Here is a 20,417-nt window from a genome sequence, read left to right as displayed (position 1 = left end):
ACTTCCTAAAGCTTCAGTTTGTTCATACACATTCATATGGCCAGTAATCTGTTATCATCTTATGCAACCTCAGGAACACCTCAAACTCATGATTAATTCAGATTCCATCTAGTATGTGATGTATCTTAATTCTCCATCTTAATTGAGGATGCATGCTCTGCAAAACATGTTTACTGTGTACCTTCTGTAATCTAAATTCATGGTATTATTATTTATAAATAAGGTTAGATCCAAAAATTAATTAGATTTCATTAACCTCATAAGAAAAAGAAAGATTATGTTCATTAGCATTCAATGATTCAAAAATTCACAAAATTCAAATATGTCCCTTTGAATAAAAATCAGGTCATCAATAAAGCTTGTATAGGATACCTTGTGTTGAAAATTGTGGGATAAATGAACTTTTTCAAAGGAGTCCATATATATCACAGCATAATTGGCATACGCTCCATAGCTTTCCTTTATTTGTAAAAATATTCATCATTGAATACAAAATAATTATGGGTCAAACAAAATTCTAAAGAGAAATCAAAAAATTAGTCCTAGGACTTCACCTAACTATTTAGTAGCATTAAGCCCCATCTAATATTAATGTTTGTATATAGTGATTTGACATCAATAGTCACCCAATAACAGTCACTGTCCCATACCTTATGTACTTCATTTATTAACTTGTATTACTGATGTGACCTACCTATTGATGTAAACTTAATTGAGAATCCAGAAAACATTAACATTTTCCAAAGCCTCCCTGACATATAGGCCTCCAGGAGGCCAAGGTCCTTTGAATCTTAGGTAAACATATATACAGGTGGACATCTTTATGTACATTTCTTGACATCAACTTGAAAATCCTAATCTTCTCCCCTTTCCAGAAGTTTAAAATTCTCTTATAAGATTTTAATGGGTCCCTCTAAGTTTAGTTTCTACTTTAATACAATCATTTAACATACTTCACTGAATTATTATTATTACCATTTTGTGTATGCTATAAAGTAATGTGTAGGTACCCATATAGTGCGGGGTTTATTTGTTTTTTTACGCTTTTCCTGCTTTTGTTCGCTGAAAGTGCATTTTTGATATAATGCACTTTTGCGGGAAGATGTATCAGAAATGCAGTTCGATGAACCCGTATTTTTTGATAATACAACATAGACCATATATATATATATATATATATATATATATATATATATATATACACATACATGCACACACACACACACACATACATATATATATATATATATATATATATATATATATATATACTTATACACACACACACACACACACACATATATATATACCATATATATATACACACACACACACACACACACACACACACACACACACACACAAATAAGCCTTAACTGTGTTATCTCTAAAATATCCTTTCTAATCATGCAATTCACGCGCCTATTGGAAGGATCCAACTTATCCCATTTGACCCTTGCCCTCTTCCCCACCCAGATAAATTACTTCAACTCTTTATTAATTGTGTCCTACCTTCTACTCTGGTTGATACAAATATGCCTGTGTATATAAAATTATAGGGACTATATCATTTTACTGGCATCTTGCTATATATCCATAACAAGAACTTCCAGTTTCTCAGCTTTTTATCATCTTTTTTTTCTAATTATCTTGCCACATATCCTTAGTTACCATAAGAGAATCATTTTAACCCATGCTCCACAAGCCTTGGTTTTATTTGAACCACATAAATCTGGAATTACTTAATCAATTCATGTTTATTGCTGCATAGTTTAGGCTTCTCTGCTTCTTTGTTTTGTTTTTCATTAATTTTATATCCTGAAAGAGACATTCAACTCTCAAAATGTTCAAGAATACTGAGATGTCCTTTTCTGGTTTATCTGTAGATACAAAATAATACCTTATACAAATAAAACCAACTTTTCTTGATTACCCTTGCAATTATATCCTTAAATTTCTGAGTCCTTTATTTTTCTTTGCCAGTTGCACTAAATATAATTCTGCAAATAATACAAAGTCAAAGGAGGCACCTATACCTGGTTCTTCTGTTTCCAGACACAACTTGTCAGAGAAACCCTCTGACTTTAATTTTTGCCTCAAGCCTTCATATATCCTGCTAATTAACCTTATTATTATTGAATCAAGGAATGCAAATGCTTATATTGCCTTCTCGCTAAAATCACAGCTTACTTTGTCAAATGCTTTCTCTGCATCAAGGTCCACCAACAACAGAGGTGTTTTTACATTATGTTTTCCTCTGAATCATCATTGTTCTATTAATGTTGTCAAATGTTTGCTACATTGATCCATATCTATAAATTTTGACAACATCTTTGCGTTCTTTTTACCGATGATAAACATAAACATTATATAATTATGGTTTTACAATTAAAACAGGCTTATATGGAAGCTGCATCAGTAGGTCTTTAATTATTACAGCCACACAGCTTTCTTCCAGGATATTGGGTGCTTCCCATCCTTTTAAAATACTGATAAACAAAACCTTTAGATCTTTATCCACATGCTTTTCTCTTAGCTTCAAACTTCACAGAAATACTGGAAACTTTCCACCACAGATTATTTTACATCATCATTTTATCTTATCTGCTCTATCTTAACTTCTGTTAATTGTTAAGACCTCCTCTGTTTGTAACCTTAGCATACTTTAGCCTTCCATAAATGTCTTCCAGCTGTACTCTTTCTTGATTTCCACATTTCTCTGCTTTATACAAATTTCATAAAATTTCCGAAATATCTCTAAGAGCCTCTACAGTATGGAGTACCAGATTATTTTTTTTTTTTTTAGACTCCCTAAATTAAAATAAATAAAATAAAAGCCAAACAACTTCCTTCTTATATTCAAGATTCTTTCGATTTGTTAAATAAAATAAAAAGAATGTTATGGAAGGACAATATGTATTGGGTAGCGTTAGATGTAAAAATCTTTACACTAATATTAAAGCGTGTTTGGATTAGATGCATTATTATATCAGATGGAGTATCTCTTTTACCCATTATATTCTAGATTTAGTTAAGTTTTGTTTTAGAGGCAAATTATTTTTATTTTGAAAATCAGGTTTTTCCAGATAATTATGGGTCAAACAAAATTCTAAAAGAGAAATCAAAAAATTAGTCCTAGGACCTTCACCTAACATATTTAGAATAGCATTAAGTCCCCATCTAATATTAATGTTTGTATATAGTGATTTGACATCAATAGTCACCCAATAACAGTCACTGTCCCACGTGACCTTATGTACTTCATTTATTAACTCTTGGGTATTACTGATGTGAGCACTAACCCTATTGATGTAAACTTTTAATTGAGAATCCAAGAAAACATTAACATTTTCCAAAAAAGGACCCAATCCCTGACACTATAGGCCTACCAGGAGGCTCGCGAAGGTCCTTGTGAATCTTAGGTAAAGCATATAATACAGGTGGGACAGGGTCCTTTATGTACATTTTCTTGACATCAACATTAGAAAAAAATCCTAATCGTTCTCCCCTTTCCAGAAGGTTTAAAAGTTCTTCATTATAAGATTTTAATGGGTCCCTGCTAAGTTTAGTATATTCTTCACTATTGCAAAGCAACTTGTTAACCATAACACAATAATCAGATCTATTTTGAATAACCCAATTACCCCCCTTATCAGCACATTTGAATATGTAGTTATTCTTTGATTTCTTAAGATCTTGTAAGGCCTGCCACTCTTCTTTATTAAGATTAAATTGTTTTTTCTCTTTACAAAACTGCTTAAACATTAACTCTGTTTCCTTTAGAAGCACTTTCTGAAACAATCAATGGCTGGCACTGATATGGTAGGAGTAAACTTGTTTTTAACATTTCTAAATTTTGGCATATTTAATCTACCATATCCTGTAAAAAAACTGATATTGGAGGCAATATCGGCATTACATTCAGTAGAACAAACATCTCTTTCTCCAAGAAGATAATCATATTCACCATGTTCATCATTTTCATCATACTCATAATTGTATATGGACATATTTAGTAAACTGTCATCAAAATCAGTGACATTAGAAACTTCATCTTCAGTTTCATTTTCAATACAATTTGAAACATTTGCATTAACACCCGCATTAGTAAATTTCTTAAAATAAACTCTTAACAACAACTTGCGAATGAATACTTTCACTTCTAAGTAAATATCAGCAAATGAGGGAAAAAACGTAGGAACAAATTTGCTCCCCTTATTCAGAACATTCCTCATGCTATCACTTAAATGCAAGTCAGATAAATTGACACATTCTAGAGAAACAACATTGCGACAAGTCCTATCAGATGTAATAGTACTCAAACCTTCATTTTCATTTTCATTTATAACGGTTGCGACCCTTTCTGCCATTTTTGCCGTTCCGCCCCTTGTTATAGGTGTCATTTTGAAAATTTACATCCTCCGTGGAACTAAGATTAGAATCTTCGTTTGAGATCTCTACAGTGTCCCTATTAACAGCTCGGTTAGGTGCAGCAGTTCTGGCAAAAGAAACATTTTTCACGGTATTTTCCTTTTCTGTTGATGAAAACGAAGAAGCCGATGCTGAATAGTTCCGGCGCTTTGAGCTGTGTGTCCAGCTCCGCCCCCTGGATTGACTGCGTGCAGGTTCACGCTGCCAATTGAAAACAATACCTGTTTCATAGTCTTTAAGGTCCCGAACTAACTTGTTGCGCTTTCTCTGCACAACATCTGCCTCTAGCTTGTTCATTTTTTCACTTATATTGGCCATCTGTGCTCTATAATTGACCTCTGCTACAAGTTCATTCTGTAACGTGGAAATTTCATTTTTCAGCTTTTCATGACACTTTAGATTTCTTTTGATAAGTATACGAAGCCAGCCTGTAGTACACAAAAGGGAAGTCTGTTTCCATTCTTCCAAAAGATCACCTTCATCATCAGAAAAAGGTGCAGCAGGCAATTTATCAATACGTAAACCCCTAGGTGTAATATTGAGGCTTACGTATTTTTCTAATAGTCTAGTGTCAAAGTATAGAGCAACTTCCTTAGCCATAAGTTTGTTCAGCTGGGCAAAACGACCATCCGCATCCGCATTCCTCCCTAGGTTCCATGGATCATTACTGATGAATCTTTTATCACGCTCCGTTAACATTTCTTGAAATAACATAGTATTATATGCATTATGTGTTGCGCTCCGTTCGGAGCCTTCAGTACCTGACATCACTCACAATTAATTCACAATGTCCAAATGAATTCGCAATATCCGATAATTCAATATATAATTACTTTCCTTCAAAGGAATTTTTCAGAGAACACACTGCAAAAAGTACGGCTTGCTGCGAAGTACTGTTTCTTACTATATCATTTTTACTGTTTGCATCTTGCTATCTATATCCATAACAAGAACCAGTTTCTCAGCTTTTGTATCATCTTTTTTTCTAGTGTCTTGCCACATATCCTTAGTTACCATAAGAGAATCATTTTAATCCATACTCCTAAATACTTCGTTTTATTGTTCCCCTATAAATCTGGGAATTACTTAATCAATTCATGTTTGTGCACATAGTTTAGAGCTATATAGCCTTTGTTTTATTTTCATTAATTTTATATCCTGAAAAGACATTAAACTCTCTCAAAATGTTCAAGAATACTGAGATGTCCTTTTCTGGTTTTATCTGGTACAAAATAATACCTTATACAAATAAAGCCAACTTTTCTTGATTACCATACCAATTATATCCTTAAATTTCTGAGTCCTTTATTTTCTTTGCCAGTTGCACTAAATATAATGCAAATAATAAAGTCAAAGGAGGGCACCCCTGCCTGGTTCTTCTGTTCAGACACAACTTGTCAGAGAGAAACCCTCTGACTTTAATTTTTGCCTCCAAGCCTTCATATATCCTGCTAATTAACCTTATTATTGAATCAGGGAATGCAAATGCTTATATTGCCCTTCTCATAAAATCACAGCTTACTTTGTCAAATGCTTTCTCTGCATCAAGGTCCACCAACAACAGAGGTGTTTTTTTACATTATGTTTTCCTCTGAATCATCATTGTTCTATTAATGTTGTCAAATGTTTGCTACATTGATCCATATCTATAAATTTTGACAACATCTTTGCCGTTCTTTTACCGATGATAAACATAAACACTGTATAATTATGGTTTACAATTGAAACAGGCTTATATGAAGCTGCATCTGATGGGTCTTTAGGTATTACAGCCACCACAGCTTTCTTCCAGGATATTGGTGCTTCCCCTCCTTTTAAAATACTGATAAAAAAAACCTTCCAGATCTTTATCACATGCTTCCCTCTTAGCTTCCAAACTTCCACAGAAATACTGGAAACTTTCCTACAGATTGATTTTACATCATCATTTTTATCTTATCTGCTCCTATCTTAACTGTTAATTGTTGAACCTCCTCTGTTTGTAACCTTGGCATACTTAAGCCTTCCATAAATATTTCCAGCTGTGCTCTTTCTTGATTTCCACATTTCTCTGCTTTATACAAATTTCATAAAATTTCCGAAATATCTCTGAAACCTCTACAGTATAGTACAGATTATTTTTTTTTTAGACTCCCTAAATTAAAATAAATAAAATAAAGCCAAACAACTTCCTTCTTATATTCAAGATTCTTTCGATTTGTTAAATAAAATAAAGAATATTATATGGAAGGACAATATGTATTGGGTAACGTTAGATGTAAAAAGTCTTTACACTAATATTAAACGTGTTTGGATTAGATGCATTATTATATCAGATGGGTAATACTCCTTTTACCCATTATATTCTAGATTTAGTTAAGTTTTGTTTAGAGAATAATTATTTTTATTTTGAAAATCAAGTTTTTCATCTGATTCAAGGTACGGTAATAGGTGCTCCATTTGCACCCATGTATGCCAATATTTTTATGGGTTTAGTTGAAAAGGAATGTATTTATAGTAAATTTTTCTTTAAGAATTATGTTAAATTTTATTTCAGATACATAGATGATTTAATATTTTTATGCAAAGGTGGTTTTCATCTAGTATCTAATTTTGTGCAAGAAATTCAAGTGAACAGATTTAATATATCATTTGATGGTGTACAATATGGGCAACAAGTCTCATTTTTGGATATTAACTTATGTGGTACAAAAGGTAAAAAGATTATCACGAGTATTCATAGAAAATTTGAATCAGTTAATGAATTTTTAATGGGCACTAGTTGTCACCCTAGGCATACTGTTGATTCATTGCCCTATGGAGAATTTTTAAGAATATCTAGATTGTGCAATGAAGAAAATAATTTTATGAAAGAAATTGAACAGACTAGGAATATGTTTATTAAGAGGAAATATGATGTTAGATTAGTTGATAGAGATATTAAAAAAGTATTTGATATTAGATATAATAATAATAGAAAAATTAAATTATTTAGGAATAATAATATTAATACAGTGACTAATAGCACAGATCTAGAGAATTTTTTTATAGTTTCTACATATAGTGTTCTTAGTGATAACATTAGACAGGGTATTTTATATTTTTGGGAATTTTTGAGGAATTTTGTTGAACTGACAGGTTTAATTAATAGGAAATTATTTTTTTCTTATAAAAGGGGAAGGAATATTAAAGATATATTAGTTTATACAAAATTCATTAGACCTGAGGTCAGACTTCCGTTACAAATTCATGTTAAAGGTATGAAGCCTTGTGGGAAATGTAGTGTATGTTCTTACACAGTGAATTATTTTTCTTGTATTAGTTTTATACCCAATGGTGTTTATAATTGCAGAACAGAGGGGGTTATTTATGCTATAAAATGTGGATGTAATAAATTTTATATTGGACAAACAAAAAGAATGTTTAAAGTGAGGTTGTTGGAACACTTAAGGGATATTCGAATAAATAAAGATGAAAATCCTGTGGCCCAATATTTTAAGGAATGTTGCAATGTTGTGGGCTTAAAAGTGACTATTTTGGAACATATTTTAACAGATGACTTTGATAAAGAAAAAGTTAAAATTATGCTTTTAAAAAAAGAGGCTATTGTTATTTTGAAATACAATACTTTGATACCTAAAGGTTTGAATGTGGAATTTTGTTGGAAAAGTATTCTTTAAACTGTATTATGCGACTTTAAATTTTAATTAGTTTAATTAATTGATTGTTCATTAATTGGTAGCTGATTATGTATATATACTGTGCAAAATGTATTAGTTGTTACTCCTTGAAGGCTAATTGTGGCCGAAGCGCTAGAGAAATAAACTGTCTGACTGCTTGGATTCCTGTTTTTCGTTTTGTGGTGAAGTAATTTGGTACTTTGGTGCTATTTTTTGTGTTGTATTTCTTGATTTCCACATTTCTCTGCTTTATACAAATTTCATAAAATTTCTGAAATATCTCTGAAACCTCTACAGTATCTCTGGTTATTTTTTTTTTAGACTCCCTATATTTGGCAACAACCTTTTCTACTTTTTGTTGCCTAAATTCTAAAAGTTTGTGTGCTCTGGAATTATTAGCAAAAAATAATTGCTTAACGGCAATCTTTCTAAATTCATGCATACTGTCCAGATACTCCCTTATTTTCTGTTCTTGTTCTGTGAGATTCCCCTTATTCTGCAGTACTTTAACCTTTGAGATCTTCTCTAAATAATTCATGTTACTTCTTAACCATATCTCTTTTTCTTTTATTCCTATCCTATTTTTAAGCTCCATTTTCATTTATCCCACTTACTAGTTAGACATGGGTTGATTCTGATCAATGGAATTTGGCTAGGCTTAAAATAGCCCACAAAGGCAGCTAGCCTAGTACTTAACTATGAAACTATGAACTTATGAACAATTTCTACTAGCCATTCCTTAAATTCCTCTCTTTTTTAACATGTAAGTGGGAAGGCACTGGTGTCATATTTTTACTTCACTTTTATCTTAACTGTTACTGGTATATTATCTGAAATAGTTATTGGATGTGTGTAGAAGCTTTCAATTAAATGCTCATGTTCCTGTGAAATACAATTTATGTCTAGTCTAGCCCAGTCATTGCACCTTGGGAATAATATGTAAATTCTCCCAAATTCCTACTACTAAATTCATGTCTTCCATATCAAATATTTTAATAAATGTCTTCAGAAATCTACTCTCTTTTGTTATATTTCCCTTCTAGGTCCCCCAGATACACATTCACTGTTGCAAGTCAAGTTCCAGTCCCCACCTATAAGTAATAGTCCTTGCTGAAATCTGATTATTTCTCCAAAAAAATTTCTTAAGCTTCATAATAGCATTTTTAGGTGGAATATAAATACATGCCAGTGTAATTCTCCTCCCTTGCCAGTAACCCTTACTGCCACAGATTAAAAGTTATGTACTCACCATAATTAGGCATCTGTGTTGTCCATTTACATTCTTCCTCAACATATGGTTTTGGATCTTTGGATCTGACTTGACCACATATACCAAATTTTTGGTCAAGAAATTTAATTGATGATATTTGTGCTGCAGCTACACAGTCCAAGACTCATACCTTTGTTTCTCATTACAAATTGGATATCATTTTCAGAAACAGAGCTGCCTTTGGTTCGGCATACTCCAGAATATCCTTCCATGTGGGCTACCCAAGGTCATCATAGGTGGAGACTCTGCCCTATATGTTCAGAAAGATTGAAAAGGGCAACATCAGATATAAAAATTATGTACTCACCATAACTAGGCATCTGTGGTGTCTATTTTTATTTTTCTTCAACTCCCCCTGCATCCACCCCCCCATCCTTTTTCTTCTGGAAACACCTATTGGACTGTGTTTGAAACCTACAATTCCAGGTTTGAGCCTTGTCTTTTCTATCTGTCTGTACCTGTTTCTATTTAACTATGGGGAAACAGGGCAGCAAACTCGATCTGAGGCAATGGGGATGGAGTACGGCATTATGGGTAGAAAGAGGAGCTTGAGAGCTGGATCCGAAATCTGGTATATGCAGCCGAGTCAGAGCCAATGATTGGATCAGAATGCATACATTGAGGAAGAATAAAAAGGACAACATCAGATTCTACCATTATTATCTTTTTTCTACTTCTATCACTGTTGTAGCTCCTCTAGCAATTAGTATAAGTACTCCCTGTTTCCTTTGTCCCTGATATTCTGTTGAATATCCATCCTAAAATCCCTTCTTTATCAAATTCACATGCTCACTCCTTTCCAAACTTGTCTCCTGTATCATTGCTATTTACACCCCACATTCCTTAATATAATGCAATACTCATACCTTTTTGTCTGTACCTGCAAGGCGATTCACATTACACAATAATATGGATAGTGTAGCTATTATGGTAAGAACTTTTTTTTATCATAATGGCTACACTATCCGTATTCTTATTAAGAAGTTATTATTCCCATCTATTATGTATGATAGCTTTTTAACTATTTCCATTTTCTGTGTTGTATGCACCCAGTAATGTTTGGCAGGTTGATCTTTTATACAGTTAGTTTCTTGTCATCTTGATTTGAACCTATGTCACATTTTACAATATTTTTGTTTTATTAAAAACCCTCAACCCCCCCCCCAAGCGAGAATACTCCCAGAGCCAATTAACTTAAACCAAACACAAAAAACTATGTACATCTTCAAATAATTAAGTTTAACCCACCTGACAGGAACAATTGCCCCAAATAGACAGCTGTACGCACATATATTACTTAACCTAAAATTAAGGCAATCTATGCTGAGGTACATGTTACAACCTTTGTTCCTACTTACACTACTTGTTGTCTGTTCTTGTTTTATCAACCATACAACCATAGTGTAACTCTTACGGGATTTACTTGTTGGTATATTATGATCTGTCTGAAAAGTTTATTGGTTAGTTTGAATGTCATTGTCTTCCTTCAAAGTAGGCCCACCTGCTGGCTACCAGTTCTAATAAAAAAGTATCTTACATTTTTATTTTCCTCTAATAAGAATATACATTTTCAGCATTGAAGAAAAGATTGATTTTGATGGTTATATAGAAAGCCGAGCAACAGAGATGATGTTTTGGATGGCTGTACACCAGTAATATGGTTAATCAGGCAACTATAATGGATAGGTTGTTACTGGGGGGACAAAGATACAATGGGACTTGATGTTCTGAAAACAGCTTTTAGGGTTAGGTCCAGGATGCTGGTTTGGCGGAAAGATCAACTTTATTCTGAGAATATGATTATGTAGCTAAGAAGCACCAGTTCATATCATACTGAGGTCTTCTGATTAAGGTGGCCACAGTAAAATGTTTGTCTGCATCATGCAACACAGCCAGAGTCACAAGTCTTCCTTTCATGGCCTTTTTTCTTCAGAGAGAAATCATTATAGGGATATATCATCAGCTGTTGGGGAGATGAGCTTTATGTCCTTGGAGGATTGTCAAAAAGAGGGCTGGCTCAACTGACAAGAAGGTTTCCAGTAACCAATGTGAGAGCAACTCCAGTCCTTCAGAGAGGGGGAGCATCCACTCCTCATGGTAAAAATGCACATTTTCAAAAGGCGAAATAGGCCTGTGACATTATTCAACACATCCATGTTCTGTGGTACTGACAGGGAAAGTTCTGATGAAGTCCTGGTGGAAGGATGAAGGCGCTTAACTTTTTGGATATTATTGCAAAATTTTTTGGAGTTAACTACATCTTTTAATAAACTTGGTATTCCTGTTTTGATTGCTGAGAACCTGGGTCAATGTGAACTTTTTTTGATTAAAAGTCTGTAGCACACAGTTGAGATGATCTCCCAGATGGGTCTAGTACCAGTAAGAAAATGTGACTAACAGAAAGCAGAATAGCTGCATTAGAGGGATTCAGACCTGTTGGTATTCACTTCCCTAACACTTCTAATTACAAAATATGCTGATTTGGAGTTACAGGAAAAAGTCTGTCTAAAACTCAAAGTGCTGCAGAGACAGAGGGAGTCCTGTGCATTGACTCTCAGTTCAAATCCTTTTGACAAAGTTATCCAAGAGAAGAGGAGACATAAAAAGTCTCTCCACCCTTCAGAGGAATGGGTTACTAGTTCAGGTTATTTACAGTCCACAGGAAAGAAGATGAGGGGAGGCCAGTTTTGTTGACCAAGATAAAAAAGTTCTGAAGAATTACTGAGCACTTCTTACCTTTATCTTTGAGAATATTTATGATGATTTTGGATCTGAAAGATGTCTTCTGGTACATTCTTGTGTTCAGAGTAGCATGGTAGCTCATAGCTTAAGATTTCTGACTCACAGCTACATAGTCCAGGATTTGAGATGAACCTAGTTATTATTTATGAGAATATATATGTTTTCCATGTGCCTGTATCTTATTTCTTTATTGATTACCTCAAGCCTCCTAAAACATACTGGTTAATTGGATGCTTTACTATGTCCACATATGTATTGTCTTACTGTTGTCTATGTAGCCTGAGAAATATCCAAAAAGACCATCTGAATTATCAAGTTAACAAAAGAAAAAAAAAAAGACAAAGCATCTTTCTGAAGCTTCAGATGACTTTTCACATTAAACCATTTCCTTTTACTCTGGCATCTGCTCATGGGGTGTCTATTAAGTGCATAGCCCCAGCAGTGGCTGTATTGTGGATGTGAGCCATTCAATTTTAGTGCACTTGGACAAGATGACACCTTTTTTTGGATTCCCGTGGAGTCACTTGGAAGTTATTGTCAGTGAGAAAAAGTAAAAGCCTTGTTTTAGCCAGGAGATAGGATTTTCTTGGGGTTTTACTGGACTCTGAGAAGGAAATGGTAGATCACACTCATCGCAGAATTCAAAGTATGGAAGCATGCTTCCCATGTACAGCCATTCAGAAAGTATCTTTAGTCAGAGAATTCTTCAGAATTATGGTTTATTTATATTAAGCAAGCATTCTTAAGGAGCAGTATGAAAGGTTCCGTGTGAAAACAGTGTACATTAAGTTCATGAATTTTGGAGATCATCAGCTAGTTTGCTATGACTCATTATCTGAGTGAGGAGATACAAAGGAGGATGATAATAGCTCATATCAGTTTGAATATATCATTCATGAAAACCTTTCCATCACAGATGCTGATAATGGACATGATTCTGATAATGAAATTTGTAGGGTGATGAGGTTATTTGTTTTTGCAAAGGTAGTGTGGTCTCCAGGACAGATGGAGCTACATTTAATCTGAAGGAGTGGTCTCTCTGTGAAACAAAAGTATTCCAGAGACTAACTGACTAGAGGGTTCTGCAGGTTGCATCAGATGATACTACAGAAGTGTGGGATATAAACAAGCAGGAAGGCATTCCCTGACAGCTGTGCAGAGTATCAATTGCTGTGTGGGGTCTTGAATTCATTCGAGGATTAGGCTGATTGGCACAGCACCTTAATGGTGAGTGGGCTGTCTTGACAGACAGGATGAGACTGACAGTGGTGACCATCCATGACAGGCAAATGAATCATAAGGTCTTTATCTCTGTGACATCTATTTTTGGAGTTCCTAGGTGGAATCATTGTGCTGGGAGAAAATGCTGAGTTGATTGATTTCTGTACTAAAACTCAAGCTGCTATGATCATATTTTCCATTGGCTTCTCCTCTTTGTCTTTCTTCTGTTTTCCTTCTTCTCATTCCATGGGCCTTTTCAAAGGCAAAGGTGAAAGGGCAAAGTTGATTCCAGTAGCTCTGGAATGGTTCAGGCAACCCTGGTTTTCATTTAATTTCAATACATAGAGAGGTCTCTGTTGTTGCCATTAGGGTAAGACTTGCTGCTTCAGTCCAAGGGTAATTAATGTCTTGCCTCCACAGTCCTTTACAGTCTGTCTTTGACAAAGTGTCAGATTACGCTGTTTCTCATAAGGAAATGTTTTATGCATAGATGATTACAATTTTTCAGGAAGCAAGAAAGCCTAATACTATGAGGTCCTGTTTGCTTAAATGGAAGAGGTTTCTTTCTCTGTGTCCTGAGCAAGGCTTTCCAGTTGGACAAGTGAATTTGCCTAAGGTGCTACAGGAATGTGGCATGCTTGATAGGCTAGTATTTGGGTTATTCTGTCAAAGTTCTGTGCTTTTTAGATATTGTTGGTCTATATTTATAACTCACTGAGTATATGCTTAACCAGTTTTTCTATATATTGATGTTTTTAGCGGAGCTTCTTTCCAGGCATTTAAAGAAAATGGTCCATGCTCAACTGGACCTTCCTTGCCAACAAACAAGCAAACAAATAAATATATTTAGGGAAGGTTTTACCAGTTTCCCTTCAGATGCTTGATACATATCTGCTCAGGTTATATTTGCTCACACATGGTGCCTGATTATGTGTTGCGTTATGTTTGTTTGCAGTTATACATCATAACAACGTATGTAACATTTTGGCATTTTTAATAGTGGCTGTTCTTTTTGTGACTAGTGGCAACCTCATAATGAGAGTAAAAAAGTAATGGGGTGTAAGGATATATGGGAGCTTGTTTCTCCTTGCAAAAATATTTGTTTTTATTTGTGGATGGTGTGTTTTGCACAACACTGTATTCCTTGTTGTGTACTGTTGTTTACATGATTTCTGAAGCTGAAGGAACAGTTTCATGGGTATCAGGAGAGACTGATCAAGTCTCTGTAAAGTCCTATTTGTTGGGGACTGCTGTTGATCAAACATCTTGGCTGCAGAGCAATACTTTTGTATCATTCTGTTGTCCAAATGTATAATTGTTGTGGGATCATGAAGCAAGAAGTAGGGAGAACAGTTAATATAATATGCTTCTGAGTCCTTCCCTATTATTTGTGTGTGCAGTTCTACAGTTTATGTTGGCTTGCTACGTCATCTGTTTCAGTCTTAGACTTATTTTGAGGGTTGTTTGGTTAACTGGTGCATGGGTAATACCTGACAATGTCTTGCCGGACTGAATGGTGACAGGAAGTGGTAGTGATGCAGGATGGCATTTTATGGGTGGTTTATCACATATTCACCATAATGTCACTCTTTGGGAAGAGACAGTTTTGTATGATTACTGAGAAACACAACTTTTCAGTGATCATCATTGAAAACTGATGACAAATTACCTAATCACATACTACTGTGAAGACTCTTGTAGTGGGACCTTGTATGTTTCTGCTTGTCAGGATTCTCTCTCTTGGTAGTCATAGTTCTGATATAAGAAAGCATGAACTGCTCCCTACAGCCTACGTGTCAACAGCTCAGAGTTGGCCAAGTGACCTAGCAACTGCAGACTAATGAAAGAGTCAATAGGCATTGCTGAAGAAATCTGAATACACTACCAAAAAGACAGGCTGTCGAGACAGGAATTGGGATAGATGTATGGTATTCTGATGAGTATGTCATACAGCTGTACTTTTAGTCTGTTGCTGCCTCCTATACAAGTCAAAGGGAATGACTCATCTGATCCTAATTAATATCCTAGTAAATCCCAAATTCAAACTGTGAAACATTTCACAATCTTAGGTTCATAATTTCATAGGTATATACTTTTCTAATGACCACCACGGCCTTTATAAGCCTAGCCATGCAATTGAACCCTATTGTGTCCCTATGTATCATGGGTGTTTATTAGGAAGGGGTATGTTAGGAGGTATCTAGAGTTTATGTGGGAGGGGAATGTTAGTTTGGGCATTACTGTCTGCCTCTGTCAGACACATGGTGGTCAGACCCAGGGTGAATTTCAGATTTCCCACCCATTTGTCAAGGTTATGCTTAAATAGGGTTAGGGATGAATTCTGCATCACATGGACAGGGAGCCTGTTCCAGAGCATGGAGATCCTCTGAGACAAATAACTGTCTCACCAATATATCTTATTTATGTCACGAGCAAAATTTAATTCCTTGGAGCTAGTGTTTCTAATGGTGTTCATTTTACAAATGTGCAAAATGTCCATCAGAGCTCGTTATGAGGATGCCTTGTATTCAAACATTGATCACCCTTCAGTAACCTGTAGGAGATAGAGTATAGATACATGGTTTTAAGGCAATCCATATAGGACAATGTGTTTATACCCTGGATTCTTCTGGTAAGTAACCCTTGTGGGCATTCCAATTATTGCATATGTCTGGTCAGGTACATATCAAAGATGGTATTATACTCAATGATGGGCCTGACAAGGGCCAAATAAAGTCATACTATGACTTCCTTGGACCTGGATGCCGTGCCCTTACTTATGATTTGGTTGACATAAAAAGAAGTTATGTTCTTACCATAATGTTCCATTTGTGTTGTTCATCTTCATTCATTTATTACTGATAGGAAGTCAGTTCCGTCCTCGGAACCAAGTCGGCCTTATAACAAGCTCATGCGAGCCAAAAAACTGTCATGCTAAGCTTTACCCATAGTACCCCTCTCCCTGTTACCTCAGATCAAGTTTACCCATGATAAAGAAAGCAGAGGCTTCTTCTGAGCAGAAACCCTAATGCAGGATTAGGACCAAATCCGATCCTCCAGGACATAATGAATGAATTGAAGATGAACAACACAGATGAAATGTTATGGTAAGAATATAACTTCTTTATCTGATATTGTTAATCTTCATTCATTCTTTACTAATGGGACAGAGTCCCTAGCTACTTAATGTCCTCGGAGGCCCTTATGGAAGGATGTTCCTGAGTACCATTGAACCAAAGGATGCTCTCCCCCGGAGACCAAATCCAATTTGTAATGAGTGATAAAGGTATGAGGGGTAGACCAAGTTGCAGATGCATAGATATCATCCATTGAAGCCTTTAAATGAAAAGCAACAGAAGTCACCACTGATCTGGTGGAGTGTGCTTTGACCTTGCTCGGCAGAGAAATTTTATTATGTTGGTAAACCAAGGAAATACAGTTTCTCAACCACTTAGATTAGGTCACTTTAGTGACAGAGTTTCTCAATTTCAGGCCAGAATAGGAAACAAATAACTGGTCTGTTTTATGTACTGACTTAGTTCTGTCCAGATAAAATTGTAATTGTCTATGTACATCCAGCAAATGAAGACAGTATTCTCCTTTATCTGAGTAGTCAGGAAAAAAGACTGGTAGGTCAGTTGTCTGACTAACTGTCAGTTCTGAAATAATTTTAGGCAGGAAAGAAGGGTTAGTCTGGAGCGACACTGTCATTATGAAAGACCATGTAAGGGCGTTTTATGCACAAGGCCTGAAGCTCAGACATGTGTCTCACTGGAGTGATGGCTAATAAAAATAGTGATTTCCAGGATAAGAACTTTAAATCGCAAGTGGTAGCAGGTTTGAAAGGGGATTGTGTCAGGGATTGCAGTACTAGTGTTAAAATCCAAGGCTCAATCAGTTCTTTGCAGGGTGGTCTGATATGCGAGACCCCTTTCAAAAAGGTTTTGCAGAGATGATGGGAGATTAATGAGGAGTCTTGGAATCCATTATGGAAGTTTGAGATAGCAGCCAAATGTACTCAAATGGTGGAGGCTGCTGCTCCTGAATGAAGAAGACCTTACAGATAATCCAAAACCACACTAACAGGAGCTGAGCAAGGGTCTAGTTCTCTTTGTCGGGACCAAATAAAGAATCTCTTCCATTTGCTGAGATAGATTTTCCTGGTGGATGGTTTATGTGAAGCCAGAAAGATATCACGTACTGGGGAGGTAAGGTTATTCTGCCAGGCGATTACCAGAAGTGGAGAAACCAAGCTGTCAGCTTGAGACTGTAAAAGTTTGGGTGCGAGATCAATTCTGAAGTTGAATCCAGAATCCAAGGTTGGTATACTAGGTAAGGCCAAAGGAAGGGAAACCAAATTTGTAATGGCCAGTAAGGAGCAATGAGGGTTACTCTGCTTCTCAGCCAAAAGGCCTTCTTTAGAAACTGGGAAATCAGGGAAAGGGAGGGAAAGCATACAGAAGTCCTGTGGGCCAATCGTGTATCAGAGCATCCCTCTAGGATTCCCCCTGTGGGGGGATTAGGGCAAAGTAGCTGCTGCATTTGTGATTTGCTGGGGAGGTGAACAGATCACAGCAGAGCTGGCCCCAGCGGCTGAAGATATTTGCCGCCACAACTGGATTGAGGGACCACTCATGAGGCACTAGGGTACATCTGCTCAGCTTGTCTGCAATCATGTTGAAAATCCTGGGAATACACATTGCAATCAGAAAGTGGTTGGAAGCTATCACCCATTGCCAAGTTCTTATGGCTTCTTGACACAATGGGTAGGACTTGGTTCCCCCTTGTTTGTTGATGTACCAGACTACTGACATAATGTCGGACTGTATAGCAATTGTTCCTGATTGGAGGACAGACTGAAATGCTTGCAACAACAGAAGCACTGCCCTCAGTTCTAGAACACTGATATACAGATTGGCCTCTATGTCTGACCATGTGCCTTGGGCCATCTTTCCCTGGAAAAGCCCCCCCCCCCCCCAATCAGGGAAGCATCCATGGTCACTGTGGCCCTGGGTTGAGATGTGGAGAAAGGACAACTCCATAAGTCCTCCTCTGGCTTCATCCACCAAATTAAATTTTGTTTGCATTGTTTTGTTATGTGGATTTGAAAGGACATAGGATGGTGCAAGGGATACCACTGTGTCAGTATTAGCCAATGGGGAAGCCTCATGTGTAATCTTGCTAGAGGAACTATTGTAATTGATGTTGCCATTGAACCCAGAAGTTGAAGGACCGCCCGAGCTGGGACTTGGTTTTGACAAGAGTATCACCCGGAACTGGAACCTTATCCTTTCCAGTTTGTGATCTGAGAGGGAGACCAGGCAAGACTGGGTATTGAAAGTTGCTCCTATAAATTCCACGGTTTGAGAAGGAGTTAGACTGCATTTCTCCCAGTTTATACAGATTCCTAAGAATTCTGCCAGTGTGAGAGTGTAGTTTAGGACTGTCAGCAGTCGATGCTTGGTAGGGGTGGTAAGGAGCCAATTGTCAAAGTATGGAAACACCCAGAATCCTTGAAGTCTTAAGTGAGCTGTTACCACTGCCATGCATTTGGTGAACACTATGGGGCTGTAGAGAGTCAAAAGGGCAGTGCATGGAATTGGTAGTGATTGGCTCCCAGCCGGAAGCGAAGGAATCTTCTGGAGTGCTTGTCCAATTTTATGTGGTAATACACATCCTGAAGATCTATTGAGCACATCCAATCATCTTTCTCCAGAAAAAGGAGGATAGACTGAAACGTGACCATCCGGACATTTTCCTGGTTGACAAATTTGTTCAAAATTCTGAGATCCAAAATTGGTCTCCAGTCCCCTGTCTTTTCTGGCAATAAAAAGAATCTTGAGTAGAATCCAGATCCTATTTGGTCTGATGGGACTGCTTGGATGACTCTTTTTTTGAGACAGCTTTCTTGTCTCTTGAGCTGCTGCTTCCCTTTGACTGGGTGGAACATTGGGAATTTGTCTTGATGACTTTGGGCAAATGTTGAATGGTATGTGGTAACCTCTGGCTATGATCTTCTGCACCCAAGAATGTGTGGTTATTGTTTGCCAGGAAGGGTGGTGCAGAGAAGCATCCCCCAACTGCTTCCAGAGGAAAGCAATTGGGCCACTCTTCAGGAGCGCTGGTAGGGCTGTTCAGAGAAAGAATCCCTGGGCCCCTAGTTACGCGGCCCCCCTCTGCCTCTGTAAGGGCATCTTCCAGAAGAGTTATCCCCTCTGCCCCATGGAGTAAACTTGCCATATGTGTCATGGAAAGGACCCTGGGATTTTTTGTGCCACATCTTTCCACTCCTCTGATTCCCAGACCAAGGACGTTGGGTAGTGGAAAAACATATGCTCATGGTAGACAGGATCTTGCTGGCCTTTTCACACCTGGCTAACATGTCTTTCACTTTCGGGCCAAAAAGGGAAGAAGCTTCCACTGGGGAATTAAGAAAGGAAGACTTAAAAGGGTCCGCAAAGTCACAAAGGTGCATCCAGGCATGATATCTCATGACAACGCCTGAACTCGCTACTCTAGCCACCCCCTCGGTAGCGTGAGAAATTAACCACATGGAGGAGTTGGATATGGATTCCAGGCTCGCAAGCTATGAGGCAACTTTGTCACGTACCTTGTCAGAGACTGCTCCTGCTAAGGTTCTGGAGAGCTTCGAGACTAGGTCTCTCTGAAGCCTAGTAAAGTGTGCCAGATAGTTCAAAGACCAAATGGCAAAGGTCAATGAGGCAAATATTTGCTTTCCTAACCTGTCCACTACCTTAGACTTTTTGTTTGGGGGACTGACTGTCTGGCTCTCCTCGGGGAGCTCTTTCCTAGTGGCTGCTGCCACCACCATAGCATCTACTGGTAGGCCCTTGTACCAGTGTTGGCTTTCCTCAGGCGGGGATAACATTTTGTCTGGTCTCCATGGAATTGGTTCAATGGCATCAGGACTCTTTCATGCATGCTGCACAATGAGTTGGACTAGCTTATCTGCAGGCAGGGTCACCCAGGATGTAGAGGGTTGAGCACAAAAAGCCTGCAACAATATGGACTCCTTGGAGGAAGGGTTGGTGGGCTTCCAGTCACCCTGCTGTTTTAGAATTTCCAGTATGTCT

This window comes from Protopterus annectens, chromosome 13.part0 (assembly GCF_019279795.1).
Source record: "Protopterus annectens isolate FY-2018-M chromosome 13.part0, PAN1.0, whole genome shotgun sequence".
Classification (NCBI taxonomy): Eukaryota; Metazoa; Chordata; order Ceratodontiformes; family Protopteridae; genus Protopterus; species Protopterus annectens.
Note: the sequence above shows the minus strand (reverse complement) of the source record.